Source organism: Cricetulus griseus, chromosome 5 (assembly GCF_003668045.3).
Source record: "Cricetulus griseus strain 17A/GY chromosome 5, alternate assembly CriGri-PICRH-1.0, whole genome shotgun sequence".
Taxonomy (NCBI): Eukaryota; Metazoa; Chordata; class Mammalia; order Rodentia; family Cricetidae; genus Cricetulus; species Cricetulus griseus.
The window spans coordinates 130,197,954-130,217,305 of NC_048598.1; the positions used below are offsets into that span (position 1 = coordinate 130,197,954).

Below are 19,352 nucleotides of genomic sequence, written 5' to 3' on the forward strand. Positions count from 1 at the left end.
CGCGCGCGCACGCGCGCGCGCGCGCACACACACACACACACACACACACACACACACACACACACACACACACACACACACACACACACACACACACACACACACACACACACGTCTTGGAGTCAGGCAAGAGACTGTATTAACTCTAAACCCTTCCTGCCATATTTATACCTCTATTTAATGCTCAGTGTCAAGTTAACAGGCCAGCTCTGTCCTGTGCTGTTCTCATCCCAACTCCTTCCTCCTCTCTCTTTCCTTTCCTTCCTCCTCCTTTCCTTCCCTTCCCTTCCCTTCCCTTTCTCTCTATCCTTATCCTTTCATAGGTTTTCCCAAGGAACATAAGCTGGCCCTGATTACAGCTCACTATGTCTCAGCCGCCTGACAGATGAGACTGTTAAAAGTTATTTCCTCTCTCTCATTCAGCCTTGAGCAAGAATTCCCTCATGCTCATCCCTGTCACTACCATTATCTCTTTTCATCATTGTCTTTACCTCCTTAGTGTTTCATCAATGCAATAATAATCACTAGTCTTACTCTTTGTGATGGTAAATATTGATTGTTAACGTGGCAGACTCTAGAATAGCCAAGGAGAAAAGCCTCTAGGCAGATCTGTAAAGGATTCCAGATGATGTTAGGGGAGATGAGGAGGCCCACTCTGAGTGTGGGCAACACCATTCCTCGGACAATGTGAGCAGCTGCCTCCAGCTCCTCCTGCCATGGTGGACTGCAGCCTCAAACCTTGTGCGCCGAAATAAATCCTCCCATCTTCCCTAAAATTGTTCATCAGGTTTTTGTCACCACAAGACAAATAACTAAAACAAACTATTTTCATAGAGACCAGCCTGCTTCTGCCTCCTGGGTGCTAGGATTAAAGATGTGTGTGTGCCCCCAAAATATAAAGCCAGTATGACTAATAAACCAAGTAAAGATACAAGAAAGAGAAAAAAAAAGTATAAATCAATCTCCCAGTGATTCTCCTTTGTCTCTTGGTGAAGACATACATGCAAAACTTCTCAATTAAATGCCTGCAAATCCAATAAAAAAAAAAAAACACTTCAAGTTGGCTTCATCCCATAGACACAGGGATGATTCAGAATCTACAAACAAATAACACAGAAATCAATATAAGCTCAATAGATACAGGTAAGTATTTCAACAGAATCCAAAATTCCTTCATGATAAAAGTCCTGAAGATATAAGAAATACAAAACTACATCTCAACATAATAAAGTCTGCGTATGACAAACCTATAGCCAGCATTATACTGGAGGTGGAAACTAAAGACGTTTCCACTAAAATCAGCAACAAGACAAGGGTGTCCACTTTTCCACAATCACTCAATAGCACGCTTCAAAACCTGGCTACAGCAACAAAACAGGAAAGTGAGAAGATAAAAGTATCCTTATTTGCAGATATGACTTTATGTATAACATCTGAAGGCCGTACCAGAAAACTCATAGCTCTGATATACACGTTAAAGTGGCAGGATATAAAATTAACAAACAAAAATCAGTTGCTTTTCTATATCCCAATAACATGCCAAGAAGGAAATCAGGAAAATAACATCATTCACAGTTGTTTCAGAAAGAAAGAAAGAGCTGGTCAGTTGTGGCACACACTTTTAATCCCAATACTCAGAAGGCAGAGGCAAGGCCAGTCTGGTCTACAGAGTGAGTCCTAGGATAGCCAAGGCTACACAAAGACACCCTGTATTGAAAAAAAAAAAAAAGATGAAGAAGGAGGAGGAGGAAAGTTTTAATGAAGAAATGAAATACAAGACTTCTACAATAAAACACTGAAGAAGGAAATTGAAGAAGACAGTAGAGAATGGAAAGACCTCCCATGATCATGAATTGGGGGCATCAATATTGTCAAAATGGCTATATTACCAAAAGCAATCCAACATATTCAACTTAATACCCATCAAAATTTTAATACCATTCAAGTTTAGTGTTAAGATTTATTTTTATCTATTAATTATGTGTGATATATGAGTCTGAATACATGTGGATGCAGATGTCCATGAAGTCCAGAAGAGGGTGTCAGATTTTCTGGAGGTGAAGTTACAGGTGATATGATGCTGGGACCTGAACTCTGGTCCTCTGCAAGAGCATTAAGTTCTCTTTATCATTGAACCAACTCTCTAGTCTCTCAATGCCATTCTTCATAGAAACAGAAAAAAAAATCTTAAAATTCATATGGTAGCACAAAAGACTACAGGCAAAGCAACCTGAGAAAACCAAATAATGCTGAAAGTATCACAATACCTAACTAACTCCGGGTTATCAAACTACAGAGCCATGGGAACAAAACAAGCATATTGCAAGCTCAAAATCAGACACACAGATCAACAAAATACCCCATACAGTATAAACCCATACAGTTATAACCATCTAATTGTTGACAAATGTGCCAAAAATGAACAATGAATGCTAAATAACTTCCTTCACAAATCATGCTCAGAAAACTGGATATTTCCATGTACAACAAAATGAGATTCCTATCTTTTACTCTTCAGTAAAGTCAAAGAACAAGGACCTTAATGTAAGACCTGAAACTTTGAAATGGTTAAGGGAAAAAAACAGGAAAGCCCTGTAAAACATAGGCAAAGATAAGGACTGCTGAATAGGACTCCAATCACTCAAGAAATAATGCCAACAACTGGCAAATAGAACTTTGGGCAATTGAAAATCTGCTGAGTGAAAGACAGCCTGTAGAACAGAAGAAAATCCTTGCTATCGATACACTTGACAGAGGGTTAATATCCTCAGCATATAAAGAACTTAAAGCCTCAGCCAAAAAAACAAAAACAAAAAAAATCAAATAGCCAGTCCATAAATGGCAAATAAAATGAAGACACAGTTCTCAAAAGATGAAATAAAATGAATAACAAACACATGAAACACTCTTCAACCTCACTGGCCAATACAGAAATATACATTAAAACTACAGGGAGATTCTACCCCACCCATTAGGATGGCAATCATTAAGAACACAAATATACTCAGAGGTTAAAGTGTATACAGCCATTTGAGAGGACAGGAGTTTGCAGCATGCATGCCCAGCAGCTCACAACCATCTGTACTCCTACTCCAGGGATATGACTTCCTGGCCTCTTTGGGCACCTGTTTCACACAAACATACCCACATAGACACGGACACACACACACACACACACACACACACACACACACACACACACACACACACACACACACACACACACACGAAGAAATAACAAATACCAGCAAAGACATAGAAAAAGAGAAACCTTGTATAAGGAAACTGTTGATGGGAACAAATGAGTCCAGAAACTATGAAAATCAGTATGAAGATTATTCAAAAAAACTAAAAGCAAATCTACTATGAGACCAAACAATACTAGTCCTGAGTATTTAACTAAAGTACTCCAAGTCAAAGTATCATGGAGCTACTTGCACATGGATGTTTATTGCAGCACCATTCACAATAGCTAAGTTATAGTGCCAGCTTATGTGTTTATCAACAGAAGAATGGATAAAAAATGTAGTATATAAACACAATGGAATTTTTTTTTAGCCATCAAGAATCAAGATATGCCATCTCTAGGAAAAGATACAAATGAAGATAATCATACTTAAGTAGATTGAGCCAGTCTCAGGACAACAAATGTTTACTCTCGTTTGTGGTTCCTAGATTTTATATGTATTTACATAAAATCATGTATGTAAGTATGACATGCAAGTAGCAATGAAACCATGTAGAGGAATCAATAAGTGAAAAAATGGAACAGTGTAGCTTGTACTAGAATTCAAAGGATGAAGAGTCCATGCTATGCACTGGGAAGAACAGCAAAATTACCAAAGCAACATGCTGTGCCTTCAGACACTAAGAAAACATAAATACGGAAAAGTAGTCAGGAAAAATAGTATCATGATGAAACTGGATCAGTACAGGCAGCTTGTACTACATCCAGAAGGATGTCAATGCCAATTTGAAATGCAAATAATAAGAAATGGAACCTTTCAAGCCAACATTGGAACATCTTTTCTCCATCACAGAAACAAATGGCAAGACAGAAAGCACTTGATATGACACCAGTCCACAAAAAGATGCTGTCACACAACTTTCAAAGGAGAGCAAACTGTGGCTATGAAAAGCAATTTTGTAAACCTTTTAAGTACAACCAGTTGAAATTCCACCTGTAAGGATTTCTAAGAAAAAGTCAGAGATACAATAAATCTTTATTCATAAGTCTGTTTATTACTGTTTAATTTATATTGTGAGAAACTTAAGTAAATTACTGGTTAAAGTATAAATCAGTATGTGCCATTTAAAATGTTTGAAGAGAAATCAATACAATATTATTACATAAGTGATATGATTGAGAGAATTTTTAAAGATGTATAAAAACTGTAAAAATTTAACTACAGTTTTACCTGGTAATAAGTAATATAAATTATCTGTATTATACCTATATTGTTCTAGTTTCTAAATTAGCAAAATGGGTCTACTTTATATTCACAGCCACCACAAAGATAGTAAAATTCAGGAGGAACAGTATTGTGAAGGTCAGTTGTGAGTGTTGACTTGACACAGTCAAGGATCATCTGGTAAGGAAGTCTCAGTGAGAGACTGTCTAGATACCCTGTGGGTATATCCAAAAGGGAAGGAGGGGACTTCCCACAGGGAGTGGCACCATTCCCTAGGAAGGGGACTCTGAACTGAATGAAAGTGGAGAACAGAAGCTGAACTCCAGCAAACATGCATTAATTCATGCTCTCTGCCCATGACTACCCATAGGGTATGACTGGCTGCTTCAAGATCCTGCTGCCCTGACTTCCTCACAACAGAATCCAAATAAACCCTTTCTCCTTCAAGATGCTCTTGTCAGAGTGTTCCATCACAGCAACAGGAAACAAAACTAAAACAATACTATAGAAACAAAAATCACAAAACAACCCATGAGGCAATTAGTCTGTTCTCTTCAATAAATTGGTTATATGAGATGAGAAGTACTGCAGATGCAAAAGAGAATTAAGATGTTTAACCAGCAAAGAAAGAATCTGACTAATATGTAAGGTAGAAAGTAATCAAGGAAGGCACTTGACATCAACTGCAGACCTTTACACACACATGCACACATGTATATGTGTGCAGGTAAACATGCGCCCACATACAACCATCCATGGACATCACATATACATATACCATATAAGTGTGTGTGCATATGAACAATTCAGTTTTTTTTATTTCAGTAATCATAAGGAAATTGTTTCTACTTGTAGTCCTCCTTTTTTTCTTTTTCTTTTTTTGTTTTTTGTTTGTTTTTGAGACAGGGTTTCTCTGTGGCTTTCTCTACTTGTATTTCTTAAAGTCATTTAAATAACACAGGAAAGAACAACAGCAATGGAGTGTTCCAAAAACTAGCTCATCTCACAATGGTAAATTTATCAAATGCTGCACAGTATGTTGCATTGTTATTGAAACTGGATTCAGAAGCTTTCACTTTCCGAGCACTGAGTCATTTCAATTCTAGGGCTACTTCCAGAGACAGGGTCTACAGGAAGTCTTTGAGGAAATCAAATAAGGTATTTCTGTAGTTTCTATTTGGGGAAGTGTCCTAATAAATTAAACGTGTGCATTTATATGTGCATATATGTGTTGGTGTGGATCTTTTTAATGTTTTAAGAAGCAAGCAAACTGAAAGAATATGCCTGGCACTGTCTACAAATTGCTTATTTAGGGTCACATTTCTGTGGTAGTGCAGGTATTTTCAATTTATTTTTGGAACAAGCAGAGCAATTTCTGTACTTTGCTGTTCCGGTCACTCTGGGGTGATGTCAGCCTGTCATCACTAAAACAGCTGCAGGGTAATAACTTCCTGGTAAAAACATCGTTCATGGTAGGTACAGTTCATCCCCCATCCTGGACAGGCACTCAGAAATGACTTTCTCTCGTTGTTTTTCAAAACTTACAGTAACTGTCAAAGGACAAGAGAAGGGCAGGGGTCTGAAGGCTAAGAGGTAACTGTGCCCCTGTGCCTCTGAAGCTGAATGAACCGAGGAAAAACACTGAAATTCTCTAAGTCTCATTAGACTTATTATCATTGCCTGTAATGTGGGTGGGGGGAAGACTGGAACAGTAGGTAGTCTGCTAGGAATCCATGACCACTAAGCAGAAATAAGCCACTGCCTGTCCATGTATCACAAAAACAAACAGGACTTTCCTCCAATTAATGTACATCTGGTTCACATATATTAAAGAAACACCCAAAGGGGAAAAAACCAAGCACTGGTTTCTGTATTTCCCAAAACTCTACTAAAATCATCAGGCAACACAAATGTTTAAAAATGGGTAGGATATAATTTCAAAAATATAACTTTTAAAGCATTCTAATGATGACATTCCTAGAATCAGCTTCTTTATTCTTCAAGACATGTTTGCCACAAACCCAGAATGTTTCTCAAAATATATTTTCAAAATAAGAAAAGAGGTTTGATGCTGCATATACTGGGGCAGCACCTGGTTTTCTAACTGATCAGAATGCTCATATCAAAGAACTTCTGACTTATCAAGTTGCACTTAAACCTTGTTCATTGTTATGAATGAATGGTCCTATCCTAAAGAGCTATATTATATTCTCTCTTTGACAAGACAAGACTTCACAAAAGATCCTAGCAAACTGGCTCTGAAACATCATCACAATCTGCCCACTAAAGGGGAATTACTTGGTCATACAAATCATGTGCGACATCCACTCTCAAAACTCATCGTTTAGTGCCCAAGAACAACATAGAAAAATGTTCTTCAATAGTATTTCAACTTTACTTTCAGTCATTTGTTGGTATGCCAAGATAAACTACTGCAAAAAGTTTCAAAAATGTAAAGCAACTTACTTAAGAAATTAAAAGATTAGGAGGTACCTACCTGTAATCTGAGCATTCAGGAAGCAGGGTAGGAGGGTCACCGTAAGCCTGTCACTACGGTGTTCAGGGCTACGTAGGAAGAGTTTGTCTCAAAAGGGAGAGGAGGGAGGGGGGTGAGGACAAAACCCAAGGAATTTATTTACTTTGTTTTTGTTATTTTAGGTTTATTTTTCCTTGGGCATTGACAAACAACACAGTGTTGAGAGAACTGTTTTTAATTCTTTCTCTGATGCTTGTCTTGCTGCTGGACTATAATTTGTTGCCAAGAGGACATAGCGTCCAGCAAATCATGTTTGTTTCTATAAAAAGACCAGAAAAGAAAAACATCAAGGGAGACTATCTGGTAATACAAAAGCCTGTTTCCTTAAAAAGACTGTGTTAATTGTAAGAAAAACAGTATTTGCCAAAAATTTAAAAATCAGCTTTTTAAGCATATAGCATTTTAGCTGGTTTGTTTTAAGTCCCTATAAAAGTAATTTTAAAGAAAGAATTCTTATCTTGGTACCAAAAGCTAACTAGTACTTAACCAATGATAATGACAACTTATACACAAGTCTACACTTCTGATTGCAATAAAATATAAAATTGGTTTATGCAAAGTCATCTAAATGTTCCATTATTATGTAAGCAAAACAAAAACAGATTTCAATGAAAACATAACAAAACTATAAATATTGAGTCATACATATCCTATGCCTAGTACAGTGCTTGGTACATATTAGGAATGTTTATTTCAGGAATGAACAGGTGTTTATAACGGCCCCTCCAGTCCTCTACCTCACCCTCCCAAATAGTGTATGACAAATCTCTTGGTTTAGTTAAGGTCTTTGAACCACAGAATGAATAACTACTGTAAAAATTTCTTTTGTTAGGTGTTATATCATGGCAGCCAAAAACAAAACAAAAGCAAACAACAACAAAACCTAATGCACCACCCAAGTTTGGGGGTGTTTTAAGTTTTCTTGGTTTTGATTTTAATGTGAACTGTGTGTATGTCTGGTGCCCATGGAGGCTAGGAGAGGGTGTTGGATCCTCTGGAACTGAAGTATACAGATAGTTACAAGCCACCATGTGGGTGCTAGGAATTGAACCCAGGTCCTGTGCAAGAGCAGCAGTGCTCTTAACTGTTGAGTCATCTCCCCAGACCTCCTACCCAGGTTTTAAGTTGTCCATTGCCAGAGGTGCCAAGCACTTACCTATTATAGGAATATTTTAATTCATTTATTAAATATTTAGGAAATGGTAGGCACTGTGATGCTGTAACATACAGTATATGATCAGAAATGACCCTCCTTTCAATTATTTATCAACATGTAATAATAAATATGCAACAATATGGATTTATAGCCATTCACCATAAATATAAGTACTTAATATATATTAATATATAGACTCTTTTTAAATGAAAGTTATATTAGTTTGCTAAAATGTCATTTGCAGAAGATATTTACAATCATTTTCTGAAAAACATTTAGACTTAGGAAACTGCATCTGTAGTGATATGAACTCTAATCTTTATATATATTTTCTTTTCATAATAAGCAAAACAATTTCTTCTTCAAATAACACACAAATTGATGGCTTGTTTTCCTACTATTATAAACTGTATATACTTTGAAATATGATCAGAAAGACTATTTCAACTAAAAAGAATAATTCTTAGCAATGTTGAAATAAACTACCTTTCAGGGAGCTGCTAAGCTAACCAGTTCTTTAAGCTGCGTTTCACTATGCCATTGACACTGTTTCATGTTTACTTTATAGATTAGAAAAGCAACACAGGGGGCTCAGTGGTTAAGAGCATACACTGCTCTTCCAGAGAACTTCGGGTTTAATTCCCAGCACCCACATGGCAGCTCACAATTGTTTGTAACTCCAGGATTCAACACCCTCACATAGACATACATACAGGCAAAACACCATGAAACACTAAGAATAATATTTTTAAAAGAGTAAATTTCTAAAAAAAGAAAAAAAAAAAGCAACACAGAAGAGACACGGTCCTTTTAGATTTTTCATCTGAGAACATATGTAACACTCAGTGTAAGTGCTGGTCCCACAAATGCAAAAACATCTAGACTGTCACATAGTTTGTTTTAAATATTTCTTTTCTCTTTGTTTTAATTCATGGAGATAAGAAATTTTATTATAGATAATTTATTATATCTATAATTTATTAGAGATAATTTTATTCTATAGTCTTCCTTTTATAGAAGAAGAAGAAGAAGAAGAAGAAGAAGAAGAAGAAGAAGAAGAAGAAGAAGAAGAAGAAGAAGAAGAAGAAGAAAGTAAATCGAAGAGAGACACACTTAGTAAAACAGTAACCTAAAGGGCAAGGAAGAACCTAACTTTCAAGCATTTGTCAGTTTTACAGCTTGGTATTTAATGCTGGTAAGTACTAACACAGGACCAGTTGCTAGGACAGATGCTGCCACCAGTCAGCTGCCTTTGCTGAAACACATTCTACAGATTACCACTTAATCTCCCACCAACAGCAACGGCTGCCTGTTGCTTTGCTGTAATCACCACTGAAAATAAACATGGTCACCAAAACAAGAAAAAGTAATCAGATATAACTTTAGGCAAAATACAGCTCAGGTAAATTCTGCATCTACTTATTTCCTTTTATGGTTTTCTGGAATCCTTATATTAAACCTGAAGCTTCCTTGCCTGGCTCTCACCATCTCTCCAAAGACTAAAGAGACTTGGGAAAGAGTTACAGTAGTAATACAGAGTGGCATTTTCTTTTCAGCTGTTGTTAAATTAGGACCCCACTGATCATGTTAAGATCAGGAAACACAGGATTTAATGAAGACATACACCTTCTTACCTTTTCACAACGTCTAACCTTGCACTAGAACTCATCCACACTCCCCTGCCCTCAACAATAAGAAACTCCTACACCCGCACACTCTGCTTTTACACAAGGATACCCTACTCTACCAAACACATTCAGAACTACCAAATAAAATAATTTTCTGCATCAGGAAATTATGAGATCTTTAAAAGTACTCTGGTATGAAATGCTGATGAAGCTACCTTAAATTCATTTGGGAACACAGGGAGAACTGTATTTGGTGTTTACTATTATGATCTAACTATTCTTTTAATGTTTGATTTTTAAACAGCAAGCAACACTAGGTCCTCCAGTGTTTGTAACCCCCTTTTATTCCATTGCACAAACCTGTGACCTCCACTGTGACCTCCACAAAGCAGTTGTACGCTTTGCTGTGGTGTAAATCCTCACAGACAAGTTGAACCTGTTCTTTTTGGCAATGAGCCCTTACACAGAACACACAGCTGAGATTTATTATAAAAGGGGAACTGAGGGGCATTATTTCACAACATTTATCCTTCACATGTAGCCAAGTATAATCTTTTACAACCTTTGAAAGCTCTTAAACAAACAGATAGACTCTTAATTACAAAGTTTCTTATTTGTCACTAATTGCAGGGCATATTAAGATTCACTTGGCACTGGGAAAAAAACTAGCACACAAAGCTTATATACTAAAAGGTGTAAAAATGAGTCTGTTAGTTAGCATGTACTCAGAAACAATACTACTTTTAATCCTCAGATCTTAGAATAACTATCTCCTTTGCTGTCTTTAACAAGGTAAAGATTAAATCATTAATAAAAACCTATGCTTATGGAGCTGTACTTAAGAAAGTAAGGTTTGTTTCTTATTGTTTTTAATCTCACATGATTTACTGGTCTTCCAAAAGCATTTCAGTGACAGACTCTCCAAGACTGGTAGAGAGCAACAGAGGAAGATCATGGCGTCTACCTCTGACCTCCACAAATACACACAAGGGTGAATGTACCAGAACACACACAGAGACACACACAGAGGAAAAGACAGAGAGACAGTGGGATAGAAAGATTGAGGAGGAAGACAGAGACAGAGAGACACAGAGCGGGTGGGAGAGAGACAAAGGGAGAGAAACAGAGACAGAGATGGAGGAGGAGGCCTATGCAGTCCAAAAGGTCATGGTATGTCTTAAACTGTATGCTGTGAACAAGGATGAATAGGGACTTTTTTTTAAGTGTCAGTTTTACATATAAATATATTTAAGAAATCAAATAAAATATGATTCAGCAGTGTCAATGTGCCTACAAAATGCCCTTACTATCACTGCTGCATCGTCTACGTACCGAGGAGGAGGAGGAAGAGGAGGAGAAGGAGGAGGAGGAAGAGGAGGAGGAAAAGGAGGAGGAGGAGGAGGAGGAGGAGGAAAAGGAGGAGGAGGAGGAGGAAAAGGAGGAGGAGGAGGAGGAGGAAAAGGAGGAGGGGGATCATTTGTACCACCTCCACTGTCATTCAATGTTCCACCACACACAACGACTTGCAGGCAATCATCAGCATAGCAAATGTAACCTTTCCACACTCTGCTTGTCGCCTGACATGGTGTTGCAGGCTTAGAGTAGCTCCAGTGTGGAGATGAGGTGAGAGGGTGCATAGTTCAAAGCCATCTGGGTTACATAGTGAATTCCTAGACAGCCTGGGCAACATAGCAAAACCCTATCATCCCTCCTCCCCAAAAGGACAAATTATGGGGGGGTCTGTTTATAATTAAATTGCAACTCAAAACATCTTCCTGGAGAAAGAACATTATTAATGATGGTGAGATTCCAGACTGACAACATATAAAACACATTAATTATCTTTAATTTAGTCTTGGGCTCTGGGTACAATATAGGAGGGAAACCAAAGAAAAAATTACTTTCTCTTTCCTGGGCACATAGTTGATCCTTAGGCAAAGCTTTGAAATCCTTAAACTTTAGATTTTTTTTTCATTTTGTCCTTTTTATTTCCATCTAACTTCTAGTGCCTTTCCCAGGCATTGTAAGTCTCCATAACAGGATACCACTAAATTCCCAAGAAACTGCTCCCTCCTGCCACTATGAATCCTATTATGCTCCCTGATCTTGAGCCACAACCTGAATCTACCATAATAGAAACTTCCTGACTTCAGTAAGGTGTTAGAGGAAGAAATGCAATTGTATGTTTTACTTAGTAAGCATCTGGATTTTGTTATTCATTATTGATATTTTTAAAAGGGCATTTGTAAAATAATTTTTAAACAATATACAAAATAGCTGTTTTTAAACCAGACTAAGGATTATTTACTTATTTTAGGTCTTGCTTAATATTTGTGCATTTTATTTAAGTATCAAGAGAGATTATCTTTATACTTCTAACATTTCTTCACAGTGACTTAGAGCAGGACCAAATACCCTGTGATGAGAGCTTGGAAAAATACAGAAACTCTAAATAAGGAAACTCAAGGACTCAAAATTAGACAGTCGAGGAAAGATCATCTCCAATCTTACTACGGTCTCAATTTTTGATTCTCTCTTAAATATCCTTGTGCATGGCTAAATAATCACAACCTACCAACAAAACATTAAAACGATCTAGAGATGTGTCCCTCTTGGTCTCCAAACAAATTTACACTTCAGGGTTTGCCAAGTGAAAGCACCAGTCTACAAAAACCAACAAAATCCCCTTCAGCAGTCGGAGACAAAACTCTACGTGACACAGACAAAATTCTCTCCGTATCTGGTTAAGGCATAAAACAAGTGTCTAGTTATAAAAAAGTGTCATAAAAAAGTGAGCCTAGATTTCCTGTTTCATGAGACAGGATTTTTACAACAGATACATGTGCCCTTGCATGGGCATCAGTCACCACTCTCACACAAAGGACCAGAGAACAAGCACTTTATACAACTTCTCTAACTATAGTATTTCACTCAAGAAAACAGGCTGTTTCTAAAGCCTGAGTTCATCCCAAATTTTGACATACTTTGCATTCATGGTTTGGTTTTCAACAATTCCAACGGGTTACCAGACCAATGTTTGTCTCATTATGCATTTAACCAGACCATATCTGCTTAGCAGAAAGTACCACAAAATATTAAAAAGGAAGAGAACTACTTTTAGGATTCCAATTGTCTATAAAATGTGATTATTATTTATATCATCCCTTTGATGACTTATAAACTCACTAATAGTTTATAAAAGACATTATTTGCAGTTAGCCCATTTACAACTTAGAACAAATAGTTCTCCTTCCCCTCACCTCTCTAATGGGCTGGAAATTCTGGCAGATTCTATATCCAAGTTTTTGTGTTTTTTTTTTTAATCTTTTAACTTTTGCATCTTTTACTTAAATCATGAGTTTAACTGGTATCCGTTAGCACTGTTAGCAAAAATCATTTTCCATCACATTGTTATAGGTCAGCAGGACAGGGGAGACAGCAATGAAACACAAGCTCTAAAGTTTGCTACAATGGAGATATCAGAAACATAAACTTCAATGGGTGGGGGTGGCACACCCCTTTATTCCCAGCACTTGGGAGGCAGAGGCAGGTGGATCTCTAAGTTCAAGGCCAGCCTGTTCTAAAACACAAGTTCCTGGACATCGAGGGCTACACAGAGAAACCCTGTCTCAAAAAAAAAAAAAAAAAAAAAAAAAAAAAAAAAAAAGGAAAGGAAAGAAGGAAGAAAAAAGAAACATAAACTTCAAGTACAGACAAGAATACTGAAGAAGATCTAAATAGGTATTTTACAATATGTATAATTACATACTTGATCAGTAAGTTAGCATGATATACAAAATACTAACAGTAGTCACCTCTAGGTTTGATAAGTACTTCAAATACAGCAATATTCAGCCTACAGAAGCATATACTAAGCATCCTTCCCATGTTTGACTCTAGCTCAGAAGTTTAGACTATCATCCTCTGACACATTTCTCCAGGCATTCAAAGAACAGCACTAACAGGGCAAACTAACTCCAATACAGCAAAGCCAAATAAGATATGAAGAGCATCTACCACACTTCCTGGCCTATCTGTAAAACCTCCAGTCTCTTCATCATGACACACTAACATGGAACTGCTCAGTCTTTCTCTACCAATCCAATGAAGCTTCCCATTATCTTTAGGGACCAAAACAGCATACAGCTTGAAACTTCTCTGGTCTTCCATTGAGCCCACTTGACGTCAACTGTTGTTCATAAAACTGCCAACCAAGTAAGTCAGAATTCACTTGTTACAACTGACTAATTATCACCAGAAATCCTGGGCAACAACAGATCTGGCCAGCATGAGATTCAGGGCCTAGTCCACTCCCAAGTCCATTATCAAAATTCATACAGGACAAAACAAAGTCCATCACCTTTTTTCCCACACGAACAGCATCAGGCTTGCCCAAGACAGCCAAAGATGCCACCACAGAAGATGAGAATCTTGTATCAATTTCTCCTCAAATATCTCCAGCAAAAGAACTGCCTTCTTTCTGTAGACTTTGAACACATTCCACTTTATTTATATCAGTAACAGTAATCGTATCATACAGAGTGAGAATCTGGGCAGCACTAAGGGTATACAGATGAGGACCACGCCCAATGCTTATTCCTCACTCTCACGTTGACATGACTTGATAAATGCATGTATTTCTTCTCTGCTCAAGAGGTGAAGCTGTCCCATGAGATCCATCTCTGTCAAGCCCCAATAAATGCCACTCATTCTAAAATACATTCATATGCTCACAATCATCTTTAAGTCACAAGAGGCAATATAATCAGCATGTTTCTCATCTGACTCGATAATGGCATCTTTCTGCAGTATGCTCATGTCCAAACAACAAAAGGCCTATATTCAAGTGTAAGATGGATGTTATGCATGGGGTTATACACCTAAATTACTCTGTTGCTTTGTCATCTTTGTTGTAAGTTTTGTTAGTTTTTAAAAAGTTAATCTTTAAGGAAAAGCTATTGAGTTAAATATGGGAAACAGTTTACGTTGTAACTGACAACATCTAAGATTATCCAAAGGATCCTCTCTGAGCGTTTAACTATGTTATTTTAGTCCTGTAAATACCATATTGCAATGTATGTTCTAATGATGACCAAGGCTATCTGTCCAAGTTCTACAGGCATTAACTCACAAGACCAGAATCTGAAATCATCCAATGTGATGTTGAAGCCCATATGGCCATCACAACTATATCTTCTATAAATGGGGGCTGGGGTTCTCTTGCTTGTACCATTAAATTAGAATAACAGGGGACTATAATTATTCTTCACTACTTCCCATTCTCAACTATATGCCCCTGTGAGAAAGGTGCAACTCACTACTATGCAGAACACAAGGAACTAGCTTGATAACCTTTTAGAAAGGAGTAGTGGAACTTTTCTGGAACTCAAAATAGCCAAGAAAATGTGTGCAACATCACTTACCATTTCAAGGAACATAGGTCTTGTATCAGATATTCTAATTAAATCTACACCTATAATCTTTAAACTAAAATTAGTAATATGGAAATTAAAACATTGTTTTACAGATCCTTGTCAATTGCAATTATCTTCATTAAAAAGAGCTAAGTATGGCACAGCTATGCAAGACCTCCTACCATACATAATATAGCTCAAGGAGGGATGGTACTTCCTGGTCAAGTATTTACTAGTCTCTCTCAAACTGAACGTGTTCAACACAAGAGGCACTCAGCTAAAGTAAATCATAAGTAAACAAACAAATAATCTAAATGCTTGTACTTTCACCACATCTTCTGCTTAGTGAATGTATCAGTAACAAAGGGGTATTGATTAATAATAGCCATATTGCATACATACATGGGAATGTATTCAATACTAGAATATTCTCTTTAGTCTTAAATTTTATTAACACAATGAGCATATAAGAAATCTAGCACAGGCAGTTCCACACATCTCACTACAGTGACTTCAAGTATGTAAGTTAAGTATCTTCCCATTAATAGCATCTATTTTTATAGCAGAAGATTATGGATAACAAGAAAATGTTAATAAAGCCATCATTTATTTATATAAATTGTACCACCCAACTTAAATTCATGCTTTTGATGCTACAAATATATCATCAAAAACATGATTTAAAAGAAGAAATGTATTTCTTATGACAAAGGAAGCCCCAGGAATGAAAAGTTCCAACAGGAATAATCTGATTGTGTTTCTGTTACACGAAAGATTTACTGTTTCTCCAAAACAGCACGTGAGAAGCTCACAATTCTCAAATGTGCAAAGTATTTCCATGTGCTTAGGACAAGAACTAGCCAAAACAAACAAGGCTGTAGAAATTTACTGTTTTATTTCCCTGCCATCTGTCACCTTCCTCTTTTTGCCTTTGCCTGCCTATTGTTCATAGTAACACTTTTAAAGGACCAAGGCAGCAAATCAGATCTCCAGCTGGGAACTGGAGTTCTAGACATCACATGGCAATGATATAGTCCAGTGAAATGATTGTTGACATAAACACCTGAAGGAATACACATTTCCTAGTGCAATACTAAATATACTACAATATCTCCTACTAGTATTAAAATTTTTTCATTCAGTGTTTATTAAAAAGAAACATTTAATCAACATCATACAGACTTTCAAGAAAAGCTAATACAAGCCAGGCGGTGGTGGTGAACACCTTTAACCCCAGCACTCAGAAGGCAGAGGCAGTTGTATGTCTGTGAGTTCAAGGCCAGCCTGATCTACAAAGCCAGTTCCAGGACAGCCAAGGCTACACAGAGAAACCCTGTCTCAGAAAGAAAGAAAGGGGGGGGGAGGGAGGAGAAAAGATAATACTTCTGATCATTATCAACCTTATTTTTATACGTTTTGTACTCGGTAATAATAAGTTTTATTCTCTCTCTCTCTCTCTCTCTCTCTCTCTCTCTCTCTCTCTCTCTCTCTCTCACACACACACACACACACACACAATGACTCCATGATTACAAAATACCGTAAGGCAGGAAAAAAAACAATTAAAGCAATAGTACAAAATGCTTTATCAGTATGAACCCAAACACCATGTGCTAAAACAAAAACTTGACATAATAAACTTGACATAAAACAAAAAATGGAGAATTTCCATTTCTCACTCGTAAAGTTGATGAAGTTGTCCCTCCTCAAAGAGATATTACTGAATCACACGGCTCTGAAAACTTGAGGAAAAAGGCAATCAAGTAAGATGACTTTAGGCTCCAAGTCTAAATATAATGAAACTTTTTTAAGCTTTTAAAAGAAGCTTTTATTTATTTTGCAGTATGTGCATTACAGGAAACAAAACACAAGAAGCCAAGAACAGTCTCCCAGTCACAAGCAGCTCAGCTTGCTGTGTCTTTCTGGATGCTGCAAATGTACACACATTTAGGGAATTGAGATATACACTATGTACCAAGCTTTCCCCCACATTGCGAATATTCACCAACCCCATGCTACATGAGTATTTTGATAACCAAGAATACGACACACCATCTCAATCTGTCAGACAAGACTGTAATCCTGTCTTCCTTGGCAACAAAAATTTCATAGAAGACAAAAATGGCAGCAGGCTTCTAGACAGAAGTACTGGTGAAGTTACAATTAAAATTCTGCATTCCCTCAATGCTCAGCTTACAAGGAAACACAAAGCAACAGACCAACTAAGTACAGCATTCCTAAGTTTATCATCAGATCTATATACTCAAGATGAAGGTGTGTTCCTGCTTGATAAATCTATTCCTATGGAGCCATGAAGATGCACCTACGGCACGGGTCCTCAGGATGTCAATCTCAACACAGCACAGCGCTGCAGATCTCACCCTGTGAACCTCACTCTGCCCCTCCAGTCAGCCTAGCAACATGAATTAACTCACACTGTCCAGACATGGCTTAACAATTCTGTGTCCAAGAGGCACCTTTTCTGTCAACCTATGAAGCTGTACTTTTAACCATATGCTCTCCTTTAGGACATTCATGAAGTTCAGATGTTGTGGGGTGAACTTTGTACACAGAAAACACAAGTATCTTCCCATACGTACATATAGATCCCTGGGTACAGTTCTAACTGTCTTCTAGATGTGGTGGTCCTAGCAAAGAGCTCTTCCTTCATCCGTCCTCTTTTCTGCACAACTCCAGTCCAGAATGATTCTACTGCCAGTATTACAAAGGTCACCCCTAGAAAACAGCCCTTCCTTATAATAAAACTTTTAGATTACCTGTTTGTACTGAAGTCTCAAACACATGACAAAATTATAAAAGTTCAAGCCCTAGTAGGGTTACAAATTTGTTTCATGAGCATGCACACATAAAAAAAACTTCAATTAAAAATGTGGGGGTGGAAAGATGGTTCAGTGCACTGGTGCTTTTCCAGGGGACCTGGGTTCTGTTCTCAGCCCACATGGTGGCTCACAACTGTTGGAATGAAGCTGTTGAGGAGATTTTGGAGACCTTTTGAGAAAACTCCAGGCAAACAAGAGTCTTATCACCTCTGCTCCTCCGTAACATGTATCGTGGATAGGAGTGAATTCACTTGCAACTACTCATTACAGTGGCTATCGTTATTTGTTCACATGCCTCTACGGAAAAGCACTTTTGCAACATGCGGCCTGTTCTTGTCACTGTGACTGTATGCTTTATTCAGATTTCTCTTCTTAACCCTCAGAGTATAAATTGTCTGATGCTCTGAATAAAGTTGGCTATTATGTAAACCTTTGGTCTGCCTCAGTTTTAGGCCCTAATCTCCCAGCTTCATGTCCCCAACTAGAGTGGTTAAACAACATTCATCTGCTACTCTAGTTCCAGGGATTTGATACCTTCTTTTAGCCTCCTCAGGAACCAGGCTGGCCCTGAGTTCACTAGGTAGCTGAGAATGACCTTAAACTTCTGATCCTCCTGCCTCTACCTCCCAAGTGCTGTGATTCCAGACATGTGTCACCATACCAAAAACCATACTTTTTTTTTTTTGATTGTTTACCCAACTAAACTGTATCTCAAACTAGACAAAATGAAAACATTCCTAGAGGGCTAGGAATGAAGTTCAGTGGCAGATATTTGTCTAGGATAAGCAAGTGCTGTGCAAATGGGGAGGCTTGTGATTATAGTGGTTTGGATTAAACAATGATTGAGGAATTTGCAAAATATTAAGGAAATCCTTTCAGCTAAAAGGAAATGATAAGCCATCATTACAAAGAATACTAAGCAATAACAAATAGTTATTGTAAAGGATACTAAAAAGATTAAAATTAAATAGACTAAATATAAATAACTAGAAGAAAAATTACAAAATTCTGTAACTGCTCCTTTAAAAACAAGATATATGTGACAATAGTGGTACTCAGAGATGAGAATGGCAGCCTTCACCTATAATCCCAACCCACAGGGGCTAAGGAAGGAAGACTGCCATAAATTTAAGCCAAGCTAGGGCTACACAGTTACTTCCAGGACAACCAGGGCTACAACTTGACCTGTATCTCACGAAACAAAAGAAGCAAGCAAACAAACTCCAAAATGCCAGCACTCAGGACAGATGCACAAAATAGAGCAACAATGGATCAAAGAATCTATACATTATTGGCCCTTCATTAATATTAATATGAAGTAAGAGCCAGACAGAGTGGCTCACTCGTGTAATCTAGCACTTGAAAG

General features: G+C 37.4%; 1 protein-coding gene and 1 pseudogene across 1 annotated transcript in view; both read right to left on the reverse strand.

The window, feature by feature from the left end:
* Nucleotides 1-19,352, reverse strand: part of Mnat1 (MNAT1 component of CDK activating kinase) — a 148,186-nt gene that overhangs the window by 63,603 nt on the left and 65,231 nt on the right. The window lies entirely within an intron of this gene.
* On the reverse strand, nt 13,465-16,447 carry LOC103162538 (annotated as a pseudogene).